This window comes from Neomonachus schauinslandi, chromosome X (assembly GCF_002201575.2).
Source record: "Neomonachus schauinslandi chromosome X, ASM220157v2, whole genome shotgun sequence".
NCBI lineage: Eukaryota > Metazoa > Chordata > Mammalia > Carnivora > Phocidae > Neomonachus > Neomonachus schauinslandi.
Genome location: NC_058419.1, coordinates 118,632,326 through 118,653,441, shown reverse-complemented (window position 1 = coordinate 118,653,441; position 21,116 = coordinate 118,632,326). Strand labels below are relative to the sequence as shown.

At 40.8% G+C, this 21,116-nt stretch overlaps 1 protein-coding gene across 2 annotated transcripts in view; it reads right to left on the bottom strand.

The window, feature by feature from the left end:
* The window catches only part of ARHGAP6 (Rho GTPase activating protein 6), a 472,720-nt gene that overhangs the window by 95,162 nt on the left and 356,442 nt on the right, over window positions 1–21,116 (bottom strand). The window lies entirely within an intron of this gene.

Below are 21,116 nucleotides of genomic sequence, written 5' to 3'. Positions count from 1 at the left end.
ACTTTTCATGTGCTTATTTGGCATCTGTATATCTTCTTTGGTGAGGTCTGTTAAAGTATTTGGCCCATATTTTATCTTGTTGTTGGTTTTCTTATTGAGAGTTTTAAGAGTTCTTTGTATATTTTGGACAATAGTTCTTTATCAGATATGTATTTTGTGAGTATTTTCTCCCTGTCTGTGACTTGTCTTCTTATTCTTTTGACATTGTCTTTCAGTGAGCAGAAGATTTTAGTTTTAGTAAAGTCCAGCTTATCAATTATTTATTTCATGGACTGTGCCTTTGGTTTTGTTATCTAGAAAGTTATCACCATACCCAAGGTCATCTGGGTTTTCTCCTGTGTTACATTCCAGGAGTTTTATAGTTTTGCATTTTACATTTAGGTCTGTGATCCATTTTAAGTTAATTTTTGTGAAGGGTACAAGGTTTACATCATGATTTTTTTTTTCTTTTTTTTTGGGGTATGTGGATATCCAGTTGTTCCAGCACCACTTGTTGGAAAGACTATCTTTGCTCCATTGTATTACCTTTGTTCCTTTGCCAAAGATCAGTGACTATATTTACGTGGGTCTATTTCTGGGCTTTCTATTCTGTTCCATTGATCTATTTGTCTATTCTCCTGCCAATACCACATTGTCTTGATGCCTGCCATTTTATACTAAGTCTTGAAGTCAGGCAGTGTCAGTTCTCCAACTATATTTTTCTCCTTCAATATTGTGCTGGTTATTCTGGGTCTTTTGCCTCCTCATATAAACTTTAGAGTCACTTTGCCAATATCCATAAAATAGCTTGCAGGGATTTTGATTGGAATTGCCTTGAATCTATAGATCAAGTTGAGAAGAACTGATATCTTGACAATATTGAATCTTCCTATCCATGAACATGGGATATCTCTCCATTAATTTAGCTCTTTGTTTTTATTCATCAGAGTTTTGTGGTTTTCCTCATATAGATGTTGTACATATTTTGTTAAATTTTTGCCTAAGTATTTCATTTTCAGGGGTGCCAATGTAAATGGTATCGTGGTTTTAATTTCAAACTCTACTTGTTCATTGCTGGTACATAGGAAAGCGATTGGCTTTTGTATATTAACTTTGTATGCCACAACCTTGCTATAATTACTTATCAGCTCCAGAAGGTTTTTTTGCTGATTGTTTCATATTTTTTACATAGCTAATCACATCATCTGTGAACCTTGTGGAGATCCAGGAGGTAAAACCCACAAAATTGTAAGGGTCTCCTGATGACTGGGTCTCCCTGGAGTTTTTAACTCTCAGAGTTGTCCACAATGAGCCTCCAGCAATTCATCAATTACAGTTCAGGTTTCCCCTACCCTGGCACTGGCTCCTTTGGAGATTGCTGGTCCAATTAAGTTTGATTCTCTATATTCACCTTTTGGTCTCTCTAATTTTTAGAGGCAGCAGTTTGCCCTATGACCTCACTTCTCCTATGGATCTAAGAAGAGTTGTTGATTTTTCAGTTTGTTCAAACTTGTACTTGTTCAGACTTGTACTTGAAGTGGTGGCTTCTAAGCTTCTATGTCCCAGACCAAATACCCAAAGTTCTAATGCAATTTTTTTTTTAGATAAAATTTACATACCATAAAATTTACCATTTAAAGTATATGATTCAATGGGGTTTTTTTAGTATATTCACAGATTTATGCAAACATTACCATTATTTAATTCCAGAATACTTTCATCACCCCAAAAAGAAACCCTAAACCAATTAGTAGTCACTCTCCATTCTCTTCTCAACCCAGGCCCTGACCACTGTTAATCTATTCTATGTTTCTATGGACTTGCCTATTTTTTACTTTTAATGTAAGTGGAATTATACAATACATGGCCTTTTGTTTCCAGTTTCTTTCTCTTAGCATGTTTTCAGGGTTCATCCATGTTGTAGCATGTAATAGTACTTCATTCCTTTTTATGGTTGAATAATATTCATTGTATGGATATACCAAATTTTGTTTTATCACTTATTAGTCGATGGACATTTGGGTTGCTTCCACATTTTGGCCATTATGAATAAAGCAGCTGTGGATATTCATGTACAAATTTTCATGCAAACCTATGTTTTCCATTCTCTTGGGTATATGCCTAGGAGTGGAATTGCTGGGTCATGCGATAACTAAAATAGCCCAACAAAAAGAACAACAAAAACTTAAACAACATGGGTTGAAACACCAAGATCTAAAAATATTTTTTAGTGTAAAACTCATTTTCCACCTCAATCCTTTCATAAGAGATAAAATATCAACAACCTCAAGCAAACCCATACAGTGTTTCCATTCCATACAGACTGGCCATTAGAGCTTTTACCAAGCAGTGAGAAGAAACACAATCCTTCAGTTTCTTTTCTTTTCACAAGCTGATGATCATGAGTAGCTTGAAAAATTTAAACATTGTGGTAGCTTTCATTGTTTAAGCTTTTATTTAAAGCATTCATTTTTTTTTTTTTTAGAAATTAACCAGGTGATGGCTATACCAAAAAAAGCAAATAAAGCCTTTAATCCCTTTATGTTCATATTTTAATTTCAAAGACTAACTGTTAATATCTACTCTGGTCATTTTACATAAAACAAAGTACAGTTCAGAGCCTAGTTCATTTCAAGGAAATATTCTTGTCTACATCAGGAGAGAAGCTAAAAATAAAATGTTGCACTGATTAGTTCAATAGCCTTGTCTTAATTGCTCTTATGTTCTTTGATTTTATTGCTCCTGGTGGGGGGGTTAGGCAGAAGAACTTAATACCTCTTGCAAGACAGTCATTCTGTGCCATAAGAGTTGATAGGAGGCAAATAAATGAGGAAGATAATCACTTGAGTGTCTTTCTGGCTCTACGGAACACTACACCTCACCCTCCAGGGTTGAGAAACAGAGAAGCCACTGGGACAGATAAAGTGGATGGCAGAATAATGGACCCCCCCAAGATGTTCATACTCTAATTTCGGGAACCTGGAAATATGCTGCCTCACATGGCAAAAGGGACTTTGCTGATGTAATTAAGTTAATGACTTTGAGATGGAGAGAGTCTCCAGGATTATCCAGGTGGGCGCAATGTGAACACATGGGTCCTTAAAATAGGAGTCCCTTTTCTAGTAGAGTTCAGAGTGAGAGGGAGATGACTATAGTGAAGTGATCAGAGAGATGCAACATTTCTGGCTTTGAAGATGGAGATAGGGTGCCATGAGCCAAGGAATATAAGTGGCTTCCAAAAGCAAGAAAAGGCAAAGAAATAGATTCTCCCCTAGAGCTTCCAGAAGAAATGCAGCCCTGTTGTCACAGTGATTTTACTCCAGCGAGACCTGTGTCAGATTTCTAACCTAGAGCTGTAAGATAATAGGTATGTAGTGTTCTAAGCCACTAAGTTTATGGTACTTTGTAATACCAGTGATAGAAAATGAATACACGGGCACCTGGGTGGCTCAGTTGGTTAAGCAACTGCCTTCAGTTCCTGTCGTGAGCCTGGGTCATGATCGAGTCCCGCGTAGGGCTCCCTGCTAAGCAGGGAGTCTGCTTCTCCCTCTGACCCTCCCCCCTTTCATGCTCTCTCTCTCTCATTCTCTCTCTCTCAAATAAATAAATAAAATCTTTAAAAAAAATTTTTAAAAAGAGGGCGCCTGGGTGGCTCAGTTGGTTAAGCGACTGCCTTCGGCTCAGGTCATGATCCTGGAGTCCCGGGATCGAGTCCTGCATCGGGCTCCCTGCTCGGCGGGGGGTCTGCTTCTCCCTCTGCCCTCTTCCCTCTCGTGCTCTCTGTCTCTCATTCTCTCTCTCTCAAATAACTAAATAAAATCTTAAATAAATAAATAAATGAATAAATAAATAAATAAAATTTTTAAAAAGAAAAAGAAAAAAAGACAACGAATACAGAAGGAATCAGGAAATTTCTATGTCTACAAGGGACTCATAAATCATGTCAAGCAAAATTTCCTAAATTGCTCCATGATCAAGTTAGTTTGAGAAAGTTGTTCATGTTAGTCCCATCTTAAATAGTCACGTTAAACAATAACTAAAGAAAAATTGTCCTGCAGAGGGAGAATTGTGACTCAGAGTATCTTCTAAATACATTTGCTATAATCTCACCTCCTTTTCTTTTTTTTTTTTTCTTTTCAGAACATCTCCTCACATCCCTCAGAGTTCTCAGAACATAGCTGGGAACTGCTGAATTAATCCCACCTGCTCAATTGAGAATCTGAGACCAAAAGGGACGAAGTGACATGCCAAGGTGGCACTTTGGCAACACAAAGACACAACCCTGGCCTCATGCTCCTCATCCAGAACCCTGTCTAGGATGCCGCTCTGTCCCACTGACAACAACACACCGTTTTCTGGCACTCGAGTGTAGACCTCTGGTGGGAGGAAAGGATATCACGTGAGAATCAACCCAACGAAGCTCATAACAGGTCAAATTCTCTACTCAGAAATAACAAAAACAACATGGTCGCTTTAGCACTTGAACATATCTTATCATTTAAAATAAAAGCATTCAACAAACTATTGAAAATTTACTAATTTCATATTAATGAGAAGAATGCAATAAAATATTTCCCCACAGTGATTTAGCATGTTCCTAAAAATGCCTAATTCTGCTGCCAAAGTCCATTTCCCACAAATTCTGGTTTCCATAAATGCTAATTTGAGAAGGAACAGAGGTACAACCAAATGCCGTTGTTTTCCTTTGTAGCACTTAAATAATGCTTTCTCCACATTTCCCACTGCCTGTTCCAAGGGCTGTGAACCCACTGTCCTTTGATGCTTTTCAAACACACATTACCCACATCCTTTTCCAGAAAGTGAATACTTTTTTTTCCCACCACCTCAGCTTTTAGATAATAATAATAGAAATAAAAATAAAGATTTCGACTAATAAAGCTAACAACATTGAATGCTTATTTTATGCCAAACACTGTACTACATACATCACATGAGGAATCTCATTTAATCTTTATTAAAAAACGATTAAAGAAAGTATCACTATTAACATGTGTATGGTACATACGAGCCAACTGAGGTACAGAGAATTTAGGTACTTTGCCCAGGGTCATGCAGCAAAAAGTGGTGGAACCAGAATCTGAACGTCATCTGATTTAGAGCCAGTCTTCTGTAAGCGGCAGCCCAGCGGTCCTCAACTGGGGGTGATTCTACCTCCCAGGGGACATTGGCAATGCCCAGAGGCATCTTCTGGCCTCACCAACAAGAGGTGGAACACGACTGGTATCTAGTGGGAGGAGGCTGACGGGGCCGCTAAACGTCCTACAGTGCACACGACAGACCCCCACGGCAGAGAAGGATCTCACACTAACTGTCAAGAGTTCCAAGTTAGGAAACGCTACCTTAGCCTAATACCTCCCACAGGCCAGGCATTTTGAATGGGCCATTTGTGGGTAAGATATGTGATTTTCATTTCCAGGTTAGAAACCTCTATCTCCACCTGGGACATGAGGTTCTCTCACCCTGGGGTGGAGGGCACGTAGAGCCATGGCGTCCATTTGGTGCATTTTCTCGTAGCAACAATTTACTCAATCGTTTCAGCCAGCAGTTGCACACTATGCCCTGACATCCTGGGACATTAGGTCATTTTATTTTCTGTCTTTCATTGGACACACGAGAGAGGCCCTAGCCCACTAGGGAGTGTCTGAAAGGGGCCAGAAAGAAGATTCTGGTTTTCATTAGCTTTGCCTTGTAGTCCAGAAGACACAACAGCAGCATCTGCGTCACAGATAATGGCAGCGGCAAAGGGATACAGCCACAGTGGGCTGCTTGGGGTGCAGACCAAGCTCGAAAGCCAAAATATTTTCAGAGAACAGTTCTGCGTATTGACTCAAAATGTGATTATTCATATCATTTGACCCAGCAATTCTATTTCTAAGAATGCATTTTCCAGAAATATTTACAAAATGTGCAGGATACAGTCGCAGATGTTCATGTCAACACCATCTCTGATAGCAAAGAAAAATAAAAGCAATAGAAATGCATGTGTACGTTCACCAAAAGATGTGTGCTAGAACGTTCACAATAGCATTATGTGCAACAGCCAAAATCTGTCAACCACCCAAATGTCCACCAAAAGACAATGGATACATTGTGGTATATCCACACAATGGGATACTACATAGCAATCAGAACGAATAAACAAACTTCAACCACCTACAATAATATGAATGCATCCCACAGACATCACTTTGAGCAAAAGAAGTCTGACACACAAGAGAATATACTGTGTGAAACCATTAATACAAAGTATAAAATTAGGCAAAACCAATCCGTGCTAGGAAAAGCAGATAGGAAGCTACTCTTGGGGGAGAAGTGACTGGAAGGGAGTCAAGGGGGCCTCTTGGGTGCTGGTCATGTTGCTTCCTCATCTGCCATAGTTGTGTCCACTTTGTGGAAACTCATTAAATTGTAAGCTTGTGCATCTTTCTACATGTGCATTGTATATATTTATTTATATTTATGTTTATATTTATATATACACACAAAACAATATATATTATATATATAGCTCTCTATATTATTACAATATTACATGTATATAAACATCAACAACCTAAATGTCCATCAGAGGGTAACCGGCTATTTATACTACAAAATGGGATGTCTACTCAATAGAGTTCTGTGCCGTCATTAAGAAAAATGAAGTAGCTCACTCTGTATAAATCTGGAAAGAGGTCCACTATATATAAAGTTAAACAAGAAAGTTGCAAAACAGCACGCCTGGGTGGCTCAGTCGGTTGGACAACCGCCTTCGGCTCAGGTCATGATCCCAGAGTCTCAGGATGGAGTCCTGTGTCGGGTTCCCTGCTCAGCCCTCTGACCTTTCCCCCTCTAGTGCTTTCTCTCTCTCACACTCTCTCTCTCAAATAAATAAATAAAATCTTAAAAAAAATAAAGTTGCAGAACAGCATGATAATGTGTCTACTATAATTTCTACAGGAAATACATGTTAGTGTGTAAGCACAGAAAGTCCAGAAATCATACCCTCAAATGGTTAACAGTAGCCGTCACTTGAGGATGGGATTCTTAGGGACTTGGCCATTCTGCCTAATGCATATCTGTATTATTGAACGTATTTACAAATATGTATTATGTTTGTACTCCGAAAAAAGGATCTATAGAAAGTTAAGATGAACAAAATATGCCTTAAGTTTGAGATGAGATCGTTATTATTTCATCATTCAGCACGAGGGCTTCTGATGGATGAGGGAAATGAGAATGAAATAAACCAAGTTCCTTGCCTGCGGGGTTGCTAATTGAACCCAGGGGCGGAGGTCGGGTTGGTTTATTGCTGGCAATCTTAACAATTGATTCAAATTAGTACTTGTTTGCTGGGTTGTTCCACATTCAAATCTAGTTATGGTGTGGCCTCCGCAAACAGGATTCTTGGCCACACAAAGAATGTGTCTACAAAACGGCAAAACAACTGGATTTGTTTGATTAAATGAACAAAACCATACATTCGGAGGAAGGAAAAATCAAAACAGCTGCACCCAAAGTAACCCACTCAGATGGGTGGTGCATGACATGTACCCATTCATTGAATCAACATTTTGGCAGCCTCATGCGGACTCTGAAAGATCCAGTTTGAAATGAAATACTCAGGAATAAACCAAGAGACCATAAGAAACACTTTTTTTTTTGGCCCATAATCAGCAAACATTTGCTGAGTGCTCACTGTGGGTCTGCCATCATGATAAAACAGTGGGTCTGATTCTACTACTTTATAATCAATTGCCAATGTCACTGTGTCGAGTGTTCTTAATTCCACCCGTCGTGCAGAATGGAAGTTCCCTTAAAAGAAAAAAGCCCCACTGATTTGGGCAAAGTTGATAAAACTGCAACTTTTCAAATACAGTAAAGGTCTAAGAGACATATATGACAGGTGGATAGATCGTGTCCCATGCATCTCAACCCTGGCTGCACATTATATTCAACTGAAACAGAATATCCGGAGATGTTCCTGGCTGTCGATGATATTTTTGAAAGCTCCCCAGGTGATTCAAAAACACAGTAAGAGCTGGGGCCATGGCTCCGACCAACTGAATCAGAAGCCAGGTTGAATGGGACCCAGACATGAGTATTATTTAAAAGCTACACAAGTGGTTCTAAAGTGTAGTCTGCATTGAGACCAATTTCCTCTAAATTAAGATTATTAAGGAAGTCAGAGGTGGCCTTTCAAGAGGCATTTTGTAAAGAGACCCCATATTACTCGGTCTCAGATTGTGCAGGGCTGCTAGAAAAATGATCATCAGGTGAAACTGTACCAGTTTATGGTTTCAGATGTTTCAGCTTATACATACAGAAGCGTATTTCCAGTCTGAAGTGCTTGCTATGGTTAAACGCTGTTCTGTGTGCTTGATTTAGATCATTTCCTTTGGTCCCCCCAATAATTCTATAAAGAACGAAGTGGGAACGGGTCTTCCCAGATGAACCACCACACAGATAGGTTTTTCCAGAAGTTTTGCTCTCACCCAATTTTATAGCTGATCTGTTAGACCCAGGCTCCTTCAGAGGCTCTATCTATTCTAATTTTTTTAAAGATTTTTTTATTTATTCATTTGAGACACAGAGATACAGAGAGAGAGAGAGCATGAGCAGGGGGAGAGGGAGAAGCAGGCTCCCCGCTGAGCAAGGAGCCCGATGTGGGGCTCGATCCCAGGACCCCGGGATCATGACCTGGGCCAAAGGCAGACGCTTAATGACTGAGCCACCCAGGCGCCCTGGCTCTATCTATTCTATCTCCTAACAGACAGAGTGGGAGGTTAAGGAAAAAATCTTATGCACACTTAAAATCTTGAAAACATCTTCAGAACATCTTTTGAAATAAATTTAAGTTAGCATGACTTTAAGGCACTCGATAATATCCCTGATAGAAACAAAAGCTAAAAGGAACATTCTGTAATTGTATTTATAAAGAAGCCGCTGTGTAACAGCAACCTACTTATAAACACGATTCGAGTTTACTAACTAGTCTGATAGCGCTGCCATACACAGGTAGTGAGTTCTAGATGGTCAAGGTTCCACAGACTAAGGCAGACTGTCCTTAAAATTGAGAGCAGGAAACATGCCAGTTATTACCTCAATGACTGGAAGCTTCCCACCCTGAGCAGGGTGCAGCTTGAGAATGGGAATGGACCATAGGCATGATTTCCTTTAGCCCATTCATTTATAAATGAGTTAGCAGAGGACGAGGGCTTCCTCCACTCGTGCATTTCTGAACAGAAAAGAGGTCATGCTTATAAACTGATTTTTTTCTGAAATTTACGTATTTCTAAAGCCCACACACTTCCTCTCTCTCCTCCATTCCTTAGACTAAGTTAGATTAGTAAGATATGACTAAACTGTGATTGCCCACTTGTTTTCGTTAGCCACAGTATAAATCAAATGTCATGCTTCTTTTTGCTTGCTCAAGGGGTCAATTTTAATGCCGAGTTAAACAAAACTCCTTGGGAACCATTAATACACCTCTATGGTTCTAACATAGAACATGCCAAATTTAAATTTATATGCTTTTTGAATCATTGGCACCCTGCATGGTGCCAATCCTTTATAATGAAGGTAAAAGACCGCTGGCATATTCTGCTTTACTTTATTGTTTTAAATAACAATTTCAATCTTTTTTAAATAATCCGAAAAATGGGTGATTTTTCCCACCGGATATTTTTCGAACAAGAATTTCATCCAAATAACTAGGGTGCTTCTTTCCCCTCTTCATCTCTTCACCATTTTCTAAAAGGAATCACGGAACTTTAGAACTTGGGGTTCAATGTCTGGACCTTCAAGGACCCTGAAACAGTGGTCTTTTTCACAACAGCGCCCTGGGTCCAGGTAGCGACCCCTCTTCCCCTGCCTCCATGCCCAGCTCAGTTCTCTGGTAACTGTAGATCGGTGGTACTCTACTGGGAGCAATTTTGTCCCCTTTCCCCCTTAGGGGACATGTGGCCATGTCCAGAGACACTAGTGGGGATGCCCGGTCTCCACCCACTACGTGCCAGGAGCGCCTCCTCCTGCAGTTGTGACAGCCACTAGTGTCTCTGGACATGGCCACATGTGCCCCACAATGATTACCTAGCCCGAAATGCCAAGAGCGCCAATGTCACCAAACCCTCCAGGACAGGTTCTCAGAGACCCATTTTCCAACCACATGTTATATGATTCCATTGCTACTAAATGTCTGGAATAGGCCAATCCATAGAGCTAGAAAGTAGATTGGTGGTGGTCTCAGGCTTGGCAAAAGGGAAACACGAAATGACTGCTAAGGAGGACGGGATTTCTTTTTTCTTTTCTTTTTTTTTTTAAGATTTTATTTATTTATTTATTTGCGAGAGAGAGAATGAGAGACAGAGAGAGCATGAGAGGGAGGAGGGTCAGAGGGAGAAGCAGACTCCCTGCCGAGCAGGGAGCCCGATGCGGGACTCGATCCCGGGACTCCAGGATCATGACCTGAGCCGAAGGCAGTCGCTCAACCCACTGAGCCACCCAGGCGCCCGAGGACGGGATTTCTTTTCAGGTGATGAAAATGTTCTGGAATTAAATTGCGGCAAAGGTTGCAAACTTTGTAAAAGTACAAAAAAAAATATACTAAATCTCACTCAACTATACATTCTAAATGGGAACTTCAAGGTATGTAAATTCTACATCAATAAAGTTATTAAAATTCTTTTGGTAGATCTTTCATTCAGTAATTTCTGTTCTTACTATGCAAGAACTAATATTGGAGAGCATTTTTAAGTAGCTCTAGTTTTGACTGGAGAATATTCTCTGGCAACACTTTTTTAAATGCAACCCTATATCTTATAGGAAAGATTTTCTTTTTTTCCAAAATAGCTTAATTTCCAATTGTTCCCTTAATGTTATTATTTGATCTGGGGCCCTGAGATACAGTTCATTCATCTGTGAGCAAATAGGTCAGCAGTGGCTGGGACAGGGCAGAAACCCAGGGGTCTGGCCTCTGTTCTGGTTCTCCTTACAATGTGAAGATGGCCAAGTCATTGGACCACTTTGTGCCCCAACTTCCTCATTCCTGACACAAGTCTAAGCTTCGTGATGAACTTTTTTGTTAGAAACCCAAGAAGGCAAGGATGGGGAGAGCAGATGCTCACTGCTTCACCACTGCATGTTGTATGCGACTCACTCCTTGCCCTGGCATTTGGGCCCTCTCTCTTCCGGGCCCTCTGTATTGCTCTTTTTCCATCTAAAACCTCCACTCCCACCCACCTGGTCTCCTTTGGCACATCCAAACATACTCTGCATTTTTCCATTTCGGATCTTTCCAGTGACAAAGCCCTATGATGGAACTGCCTCTATGTCTATCCAAATTCTTTGCATCCCAAAGCCCAGACATTGTTCCACCTTTCCCCAGAGCCTCTGATTCATGATGATCGACAGCAGTTATTGTAGGTAAGAAATTCTACATTTAATTGCTGAGAGCATGGAAGCACGACAAGATGTCACCTCTTGGACCTCATGTCATACTATGCCCTCGACCTCATACCATGCCAGCAGCACCAGCTTCCGGCCAGTTCTCCCACGTACCAAGCGCACCTCCAGATTGACGCCTTCATGCCGGCCCTTACCTACCCTAGGGATGCCCAGGTGATGCTTCATCTCCTCCACGGGTTTGTTGACAAATAACTGCCCTATTGAAACCTGCCACTCAGCACTTTAAATCCCCCTGAGCCAGCTCGACTTTTTCCTTTTCCTTAGCCCTTCCCACCTTCTAACGTACCATTATTTATTATATCTATTGTTCATCGTTGCTCTCCGCAGCATTGTGAGCAGGGATCTCTGTCTTTTAGCCCCTGATGGAGTAGATGAATTTAGAACACGGCTAGCATGGGGAACACAATCAACAATTTTTTAAACGTACAACGCCAGAATACTGCTTGGCACTTAATAAATGATAGCTTCACCATCACAGTCATTATCATCAACAAGCGCATCATCATGTGGCAACTCTTGTACTATTATTCCTCACTGTTGCACTGTGTTTGGCATTTCATGTTCCTTTATTTTAATTTTTTTTTTGAGCAGGCTCCACGCCCAGCACGGAGCCCAACGCGGTGCCCAAACTCACGACCCTGAGATCAAGACCTGAGCTGAGATCAAGAGTCAGATGCTTAACTGACTGAGCTGCTCAGGCGCCCCTCTTTATCTTGTATAATGAACAAAGACTGAATTTTCTGAGGGTAGAGACCGACATGTATATATTTTTGATAGGTCTTTTTTTAGATCGAGATATAATTCACACACCATAAAATTCACCACTTTAAAGTGTACAACAGAGTGGCTTTTGGTACAGTCACAAGGTTATGCAACTACCACCACTAATTCCAGAACACTTCTATCACTCCCCGCCCCCAAACCCAAAACCGTTAGCAGTCACTCCCCATTCCCCTCTCCCCCAGCCCCTGGTGATCATGAATCTGCTTTCTGTCTCTACGGATTTGCCTAGTCTGGGCATTTCCTAAAAATGGAATCCTATAATATATGGTCCTCTGTGTTTGGCTTCTTTCACTCAGCATGTTTTCAAGATTTATCCACGTTGTGCGTCTATCAGCGCTTCATTCCTCTGTATGACTGAATACTATTTCATCATATGGATATCATGCCATATATTTATATGTGTCCTATGCCTTGGATATTACAGATACTCGATAAATATTTTATACTAATGATTTAAAAATTCTGGAGACGCATGAAATGCTATTGAGAAAAAACTTAGCACACGACTATGATTCTCCTAAGAGCATGATGATGATAAAGATGATGCACTAGGTAAGACCCCAAAATGGAGATTTTCTTATTATTATTGTAAAGCTATGTTAGCATTATACTGGGGAAAATGTTGCCTACAATTAGAACAACCTGGCACTCCACAGATTTCTGTGACGGACTATTAACATCTGTCTAATTTCATTTCAAGTAAAAATTCCCTATAATAGGGGCGCCTGGGTGGCTCAGCCGTTAAGCGTCTGCCTTCGGCTCAGGTCATGATCCCAGGGTCCTGGGATCAAGCCCCGCATCGGGCTCCCTGCTCTGCGGGAAGCCTGCTTCTCCCTCTCCCACTCCCCCTGCTTGTGTTCCCTCTCTTGCTGTGTCTCTGTCTGTCAAATAAATAAATAAAATCTTTAAAAAAAAAAAAAAAAAATTCCCTATAATAAAATGTATGTGCATAAAATTAAATTAATTGCTGGTCTTCTTCCTGATTCATTTCATTCCTCAGGATTATACCAGCTTCAAATCTAGTTAGTACTCCCAGCAGACATACCACTCGTGATGTGATTCTGTAACAGAGGTTTGGGAATAACTCTCAACCACTATCACCGGATCTTACATAAGTTAGAGATGTGAAGAAGAGGCTACTAGCTGGAAAGCTGCTCAGGGCTCTGTGCACGTTAGAAGGGCCATTAGCTAAAACAATAACTGGAATGGATACCAGGAGTGACAACACATCGCTGATAACTTAGGTCTCACCGCATATTTCTTGTCCCCTGTAGAATGAGCAGATCATAGGAAAACTGTATTCTGACATTTTATATTTGTATCCCTGTGGGCAGTTCCTTAAGAGATGAAGATGAAAAGTATGCCACCAAATTGTAACAATATAAGAATGTTCTGTCCAAGAACAATAGAAGAAACTCTGCAGAACAAATATGTGAGAACGACCATTTCCAACCTTTTAGGTGGTAAACTATTTCCTTTGTTTCTTTCAATTTGCTCCCTCTGCCCCTTGAGCAATGACTAAAATTGTCACTCTTAATACTGGAAATCATGATTACAAAGAGTCAAATGTGTATTGAAGGACATCACTTGCTTTTCCTCACTGGTGTCTTCCCACTTTCCAGGCAGTAAGGTAAGTATACAAAAGAGTCAAGAACATTGGCGAAGGTCAGGCATAGTGGGTCAGTGGCTCCACCACAGTTCTGACCTAGGCTGTCCTGCCAAAGACAAGTTCTCGCCACCATTGCACGTTGCTTTTGTTCAGAAAATACCAGTCTGTGCATGTGTATGCTGAACCCCAGTAGGTAAGTGCAACTTACTTTGGTGTACTTTGCCCAATAAGCAGAAGTAGAAATGCTTGTTTTTTACATTACTGTGGTATCTCTGTTAACACAGATGTAACATTTTCACTCCCGACAGTAACCAGTTAATTATAACCCAAACAACACACTATCCATCTGCATATAATTTCCCTTATTGAAAATTGCTCCACCAGATATTTAGCAAATGCTTACAGATCTTTCAAATTACAAGCTCTATGAACTTTTTCTGTGAATGCTTATATTATTAGGATATTTTCTACTACTGATCTAAAAGGGACCCTATCGCTTTAAAACTATCTCTTTTTTTGTCTTTGATTTTCTGTTCAGCTTTTTCCCCCTCTGAGAATGAATATTATATAAACCCAGGGCCTATGGGAGAGATAGCGCTGTCACTTACTCATCACTCTTCCTGAACATGATTGAGAAATTATGCCCCAAACTTCTTGTATCTCCCCTGCATTTGTTCCATTCATGGATTATTTAGAATAAATAAAATAAAATCTTGGCTTCCCAGAGGCTTTCAGAAATGAGTCTCTTAGATAATGACTGTTAATATTTTGGTGACTCTCTCCTCAAATGGAGAAAAAGGGAGAGAGGGAGGGAGGGAGAAGAAGGAAGAGGAGGAGGAAGAATCATTTTAGAGAAAGAGAACTTTAAGCATCTATTTTTTTTCACCTATGTGTCACAAACATTTTTCTATGTCAACCACTACAGATTAACACCGTCGCTTTGAATATTACATGTGCCATAGTTGATTTGAACCAGCCCCCTACTGGTAGACATTTTGTTTTCAGTGTTAGTTCATAGTGGAAACAGCAGGCGCTGACTACAATTAACTCTTCCCCCGATGACTCCGTGTGTGTGCATCAGTTAATGCACAATCATGAAGAAGCAGAAAGTATAGGACTTCAGGCTGAAAGACAGAAGTGGTCCTATTACAATTAACATGCCCTTTCCCAACCCAGCCAAAGGACAACTGGAATACTCTAGATTGCCCGCCGTCACCATAGCCCTTGGTGCCTTTTGGTGTCACGACTCTCCCTCTTCTCTCTCCTCACCCCTTTCTCATCCACAAACACAGAGACACAGAGTGTGTTAGCTTCCTAAAGGTGAGAAGGATGATTTTTCCAGTAGCCACACCCAGCATTCTTTCCTCCAACTCAGAGTGGAGAATTCTTCCAGAGGCTGTAAGTAGTTTGAGAACTGGACCCCTGTCCTCTTCACATTTATACTCCAAGGCTGACGACTGTGTTAGGCATATACTAAGTGCTCCCTAATGGCTGCTGAAGTCACATCACAGTTTCGGCCTTTGAGGAATACGTTCAGAGCTTGTGACCAAGGGCCCGCTCCCTTTCCTGCATAGCTGTTTTATTTCCTACTGCTTCATTAATTAGTTTCATCTTTTCTTTTCAGGACACTGGCGGCTTGCTAATAAGCCTGTCACATCTCTGATCACCACTTTGAATTACCACTACAATGCATTTCCCTCTTCTTACTTGTGCCTTTTTCCTTTCTGTTTCCTCACTTCTGTTACTGCTTTTCTTATGCTCCCTGTCCCAAGTCTACTCACTTATTAAATGCTGTTAGCCAGTAGATGACCCCTCCTTTTTTTCATAGCTTCAAACAACAAGCCATAAAACATGGTTAATTCCAGGGTATTCTGGAATAGGTACTGATGGTTTGCAATCAGTGAAGTATGTGAATGTGAGTGAGAGAGGGTTTTTTGTTGTTATTCTTTTCAAATTACTCCTTGGGCTGAAGTGATTCTAGAAGCCTAAGAAAATAATAATAATAATAATAATAATAAAGCTTTATTGGGCGCCTGGGTGGCTCAGTCGTTAAACGTCTGCCTTCAGCTCGGGTGATAATCCCAGGGCCTGGGGTGGGGCCCCACATCGGGCTCCCTGCTCTGAGGGAAGCCTGCTTCTCCCTCTCCCACTCCCCCTGCTTGCGTTCCCTCTCTGGCTGTGTCTCTCTCTGTCAAATGAATAGATAAAAAAAAATCTTTAAAAAAAATAATAAAGCTTTGTTATCTTAAGCAAACAAGCTCAGTCACAAATAAGAAAAGAGCAAGTGGATCTACCATAGTATATTTGCTTATAGTAAATTATAGTTTGAACTAACAGATCAGAGCCAAATATAATAAAGATGTTAGGATAATGGATTGGAAACCTTTTACAGTATCTCCCTCTGAAGGTTCTTATTAGAAGCCATTTGCCTGAAAATCCATAGGAAGGGTTGACAGTGATGCTGAGTCATCCATCTTAGCTGTCTAAAAGGCCCATCAAAATCACTGAATCAAGGTATCAAGATTTCTTTGTCTATGGAGAATCCACATAGATCAAGGACTTTTTTATGTATTTTCACAATGTCACGGATAACTCCTCTACATTTTCTTCAATTAACCAACCATTCATCTAGCAACTAGCTTGTAAAAGAGATTTTTCTAGATAACAAAGAGTTCCCAAGAAAGTATAAGACACAATATCTGACTTCCACGGGTTGCAAAGGGAAGTCACTGTGTTTACTGGAATCACTTAGTGGTGGTGTACCTGAGCTCTGAAGAGGGTACAACTCCACTCCAGCAAAAAACAAAACAAAACAAAAACAGCAGCCTAGAGAATAATATTTTCTTATAAATAAATGTCCCCAGAAGAAACATTCAAAAACTGACTTTGGCTCCAGTTACTTGAGAATACTCACTCTTGAAATTATTCCAGATTATTGGGCAATCTTGAACCTGCTTTACAAGAAGATTTGAGAGTTGAGCTCCCCAGATGACAGGAAAGGCTTCTGGAACTCCTAACACCTGACTTATCTGAAGATCCCCTACAGGTGCCTCAATCACTGCTCAAAACCAGGAAGTTAAGCGAAGAGGGAAAACCCCCAAAACAAAAGAAAACCTCCTCCCAGCAGTCAAAAAGCAAGGCCACAAGACTGAAACATTTGAGCTTTTCGCACAAGTGAGCCTCCCGAGCCAACACCATTTAGGGCATCTCTTTACTTGCAGTCCACACATAATTCTAACAAGCTTGGCCGTCAGATTTTCCCAGCACACTGTAAATTAGAAGCAGCAAATTAGCAGGGGAGAAGCTGTTAGCATCAGCAACATGGACACAGCAAAATGTGATGAGCTGCGAGTCAAGGAAAAGAATAACCATAAAATCTGTTGTTGTTGTTGAGTGCCTACTATTTGAAGCCAGGCGTTGCGGACGGTGAAGACATTTAAGACATGCTTCCTCTCAGAACTCCAGACTGCTTCGACTCTTGACTACCATGGCCTCCCTTCATTAAACGTATCCAATTAGGGCCACGTGAGGAGATAAAATGGCGGTGGGTCAGATTCTTGCTGCCCGGGATTAACCCGCGGTTTCCCTCAACTCTGACCACCAGCAGGAACCATCTGGGTTTTGATTTGTGCCAAAACAGTAGAAGGCTTCCCAGCCTGAGGTCCTTCCACACGAGTTGCATGTTTTGCAGCCCTGCTCGATCCTACAGGCCTCAGGAAGGACTTTAGAGCAGATGTTTCTGGGCCAGAAGGTGTCCCAAGTGTGATTTTTTTTTATAACCCTTTCTTGGACGCTCTTTCTTCTCACTAAGCAAGAATGGGAACCTGTAATCCACAAGGGTGTTTATTCACTCATCATTTTGGAGAAAAGCTTTTAGAAATGATAATCAATTTATGCATGTATTTGTCTGCTATAGTAATAAGAATGGTCTCAGGTTCTTAGGTATTCAACATATGTATTTGGAATGAATGACTAAGTGAATGAAGACACCTCGGGTCATCTTGTCACAGTTGTTCCAGGGATAATGCCAGAGAGAAAAATATTTTATGCTTATGATCCATTTTTTTAAATAGCGATTCTTTTAAAAAAGAGAAGACAATATCTGACATCAAAGAGCAAGAAAAACAAGAACACAAATACTTTGGAAAGTTACAGCCTCTACAGAACAAAATAAGCAGTCGATCTAGTAAATTCTGTTTTCTTTTATAAACTCAACGTATTCATAAATGAAATAATTGCCTATAGCAAAAGATTTTCAATTGAAATTTTGTTTTTTCCCCCAAACATTAACTTTTTTTTAAAGATTTTATTTATTTATTCATAAGAGACACAGAGAGAGAGAGAGAGTGGCAGAGGGAGAAGCAGGCTCCCCGCTGAGCAGGGAGCCCGATGTGGGACTCAATCCCAGGACCCTGGGATCATGACCTGAGCTGAAGGCAGACGCTTAACCATCTGAGCCACCCAGGCGCACCCCCAAACATTAACTTTTTTTTTTTTTTAAGATTTTATTTATTTATTTGACACAGAGAGAGACAGTGAGAGAGGGAACACAAGCAGGGGGAATGGGAGAGGAAGAAGCAGACTTGCCCCTGAACAGGGAGCCCGATGCGGGGCTTGATCCCAGGACCCTGGGATCATGACCTGAGCCGAAGGCTCAGGCATGTGCAGCCAACTGATCAGGCTTAACGACTGAGCCACCCAGGCGCCCCAAACATTAACTTTTAAACTGCATATGTGGGACTTAAATTAGTGGAAGAAATTTCAGCAGAGAGATCCATATTTTAATACCCTATGACTCAGAATATGCAGTGGGAGAAAATAAACAGAAAGAACCACATCGTTTCTATTGTATTTGCCATCAAAGCCTCAACAACTGTCCATGGTGAATTGGCAATAACTCACTAGCCAGTGGACCGGAGAAATTAATGCCACAATAAGGGATCTTTCTGTTGATCCTTGTGGACAAATACATGAGTCTCTCATTCTTGAAACAGGACACAAAATAATGAGATAAATTTTGTAACAGTATAAGACCACTAGTAGTTCACCAATGACTTCATTAGTAGAGATGAACCACAGCTTTGCAGGAAAAATATGTCCTGAATCTTTTCAGACACCATTATACATAATTAAATAAAATAGAAAAGGAGATTGAGGGGGGTGGGAGGGATGGGGTGGCTGGGTGATGGACATTGGGGAGGGTATGTGCTATGGTGAGCACTGTGAATTGTATAAGATTGATGAATCACAGACCTGTACCCCTGAAACAAATAATACATTATATGTTAAATAAATAAATAAATAAATAAACAAAAAAGAAAAAGATTGAAAAAGAATATGATGTGATCTACATTGCCCTTCCTCTCCCTCCTCCTTTCCTGCACCACTCTGCCACACACTCCCCACCTCCTCCTCCTCTAAGTAAGCTGATGACAATTCTCTTAAAATCCATTTCACAACTTCCTTCAAAGGGAAGGAATCCTTCTTGCCTCTGATCTACAACTCACCAATAAACATATTCATAAATAAATGCAAACCCACACAACTGGCTTTTAGAACAATATTCTACAATGACTTTCACTCATACCTTTTGCCTGTTCTAATCTTCCACTTTCCTCTTTGCGATTTCTCTCTCTCTCTCTCTCTCTCACTCTGACTGAAAGATCTACCTGTCTTCACCATGGTTATTTGTTCCCTACTAATTCATCTGCAAAGATCAACTTATAATCTTATTTATTAGCATTTTTTAAACATTTACTGCGTGCCAAGTGATGGGGTTGGGAGAAGGATAACTTTTCATTTCCCCTAGAGATGCCTCTCATCTAGTTTTCACACTAATCCTTTTAGGTAGATTCTATAATTATCCCCATTTTACTGATGAGGAAACTGAGGCTCAGAGAGGCTAAGGATCTTGTCAATGGTCCCTTGGGGTCAAGACCCATGTAAGTCTAAGCTCCAGTTCTTAATAGTACTACATTGCCTTTCATGGCAATTTAATTCAGCCAATGCGGAACGTGTATATAAAAATATATGTACCTGTACAAACTCTAAAAATATTACTTAAGTAGAGGCGCCTGGGTGGCTCAGTCGGTTAAGCATCTGCCTTCAGCTCAGGTCATGATCCCAGGCTCCTGGGATGGAGCCCCACGTCGGGCTCTCTGCTCAGCGGGGAGCCTGCTTCTCCCTCTCCCTCTGCCCTCCTCCCTGCTTGTGCTCTCTCTCTCTCTCTCAAATAAATAAATGAAATCTTTTAAAAAAATTTTTTAAAAATATTACTTAAGTAGTAAAAGAGATCTGGCTCTACCACCAATAGTGTGTGAGTATATATATTCAGTATTCCCTTTACTGATCTAATATTGATAGACAGTTCAGCAGCTACCTCTCATCAGCAGTTACAGATTTGCTTTTTAACTGATCAGATGCTAGAACAACAGAAAAAATCTATGTGCTTTACTAAGGTAGAAGAGGAAAAGACATACAAATTGAATAGCTAGATCAGAGGTCCTCTTAGCGAGAGAAGAACTTTGGTTGCTGTCCTTTAGGCAAAGGACAGGCTGCTGAGAACATGGGAACAATGCACCTAACAGGGAAGTCAAGAGGCTCTGAGAAAGAAAGAGAGAAATTTGGATTTGTTCATAAGAGAAAGTGGGATTGGGCTGGAAGAATGTGGGCAAAGGAGGACCAACATACTGAGAGAGGCTGAGTTGTTCTGTGGAATGGGGGAGCCAGGGCAATGTCCCCCACACAGTGTTTAAGTGTGCGGTCTGGTGTGTGACATCCTTTCTTGCCTTGTCCTTCAGATCATCAGCACAAGTTTTGCTACTGTGATCATCTTGAGTTCGTGGTTGCTTGGAGGGCAGATGGGTGGTAGGATGGGGCCAAGGAGAAGAGACTTTGTCCCCTCTTTCCGTGGACACCAGAATGGTGATAAAGGAACGGCCACAGGGAACAGAGAAAATACTTTCAGTGAAAGTAGAAAACAGAGCAGTGGTGATCCCAAACTTATAATCCCTCAGAGAAATACCGGGGAGAGCCTTGGGGGTTTACCAGAATGGGGGGTTTGAATCAACTTATCCTGATCTGAAAGAGCTGGGGAGCCCTAGGGGACATGTTGATTACACTACAGAAATTCAACAATCTAGCTTTTTTGGGTAAAGAACAATGTTATGTTTGCTAGAACCAGGGAACAGACAATGACACAGCCACTTCTTAAAAGTAACTTTGAACGTATCGGCATGTGCAATCAACTGATTTGCTGACTTAAAAACAGTCTGATGAC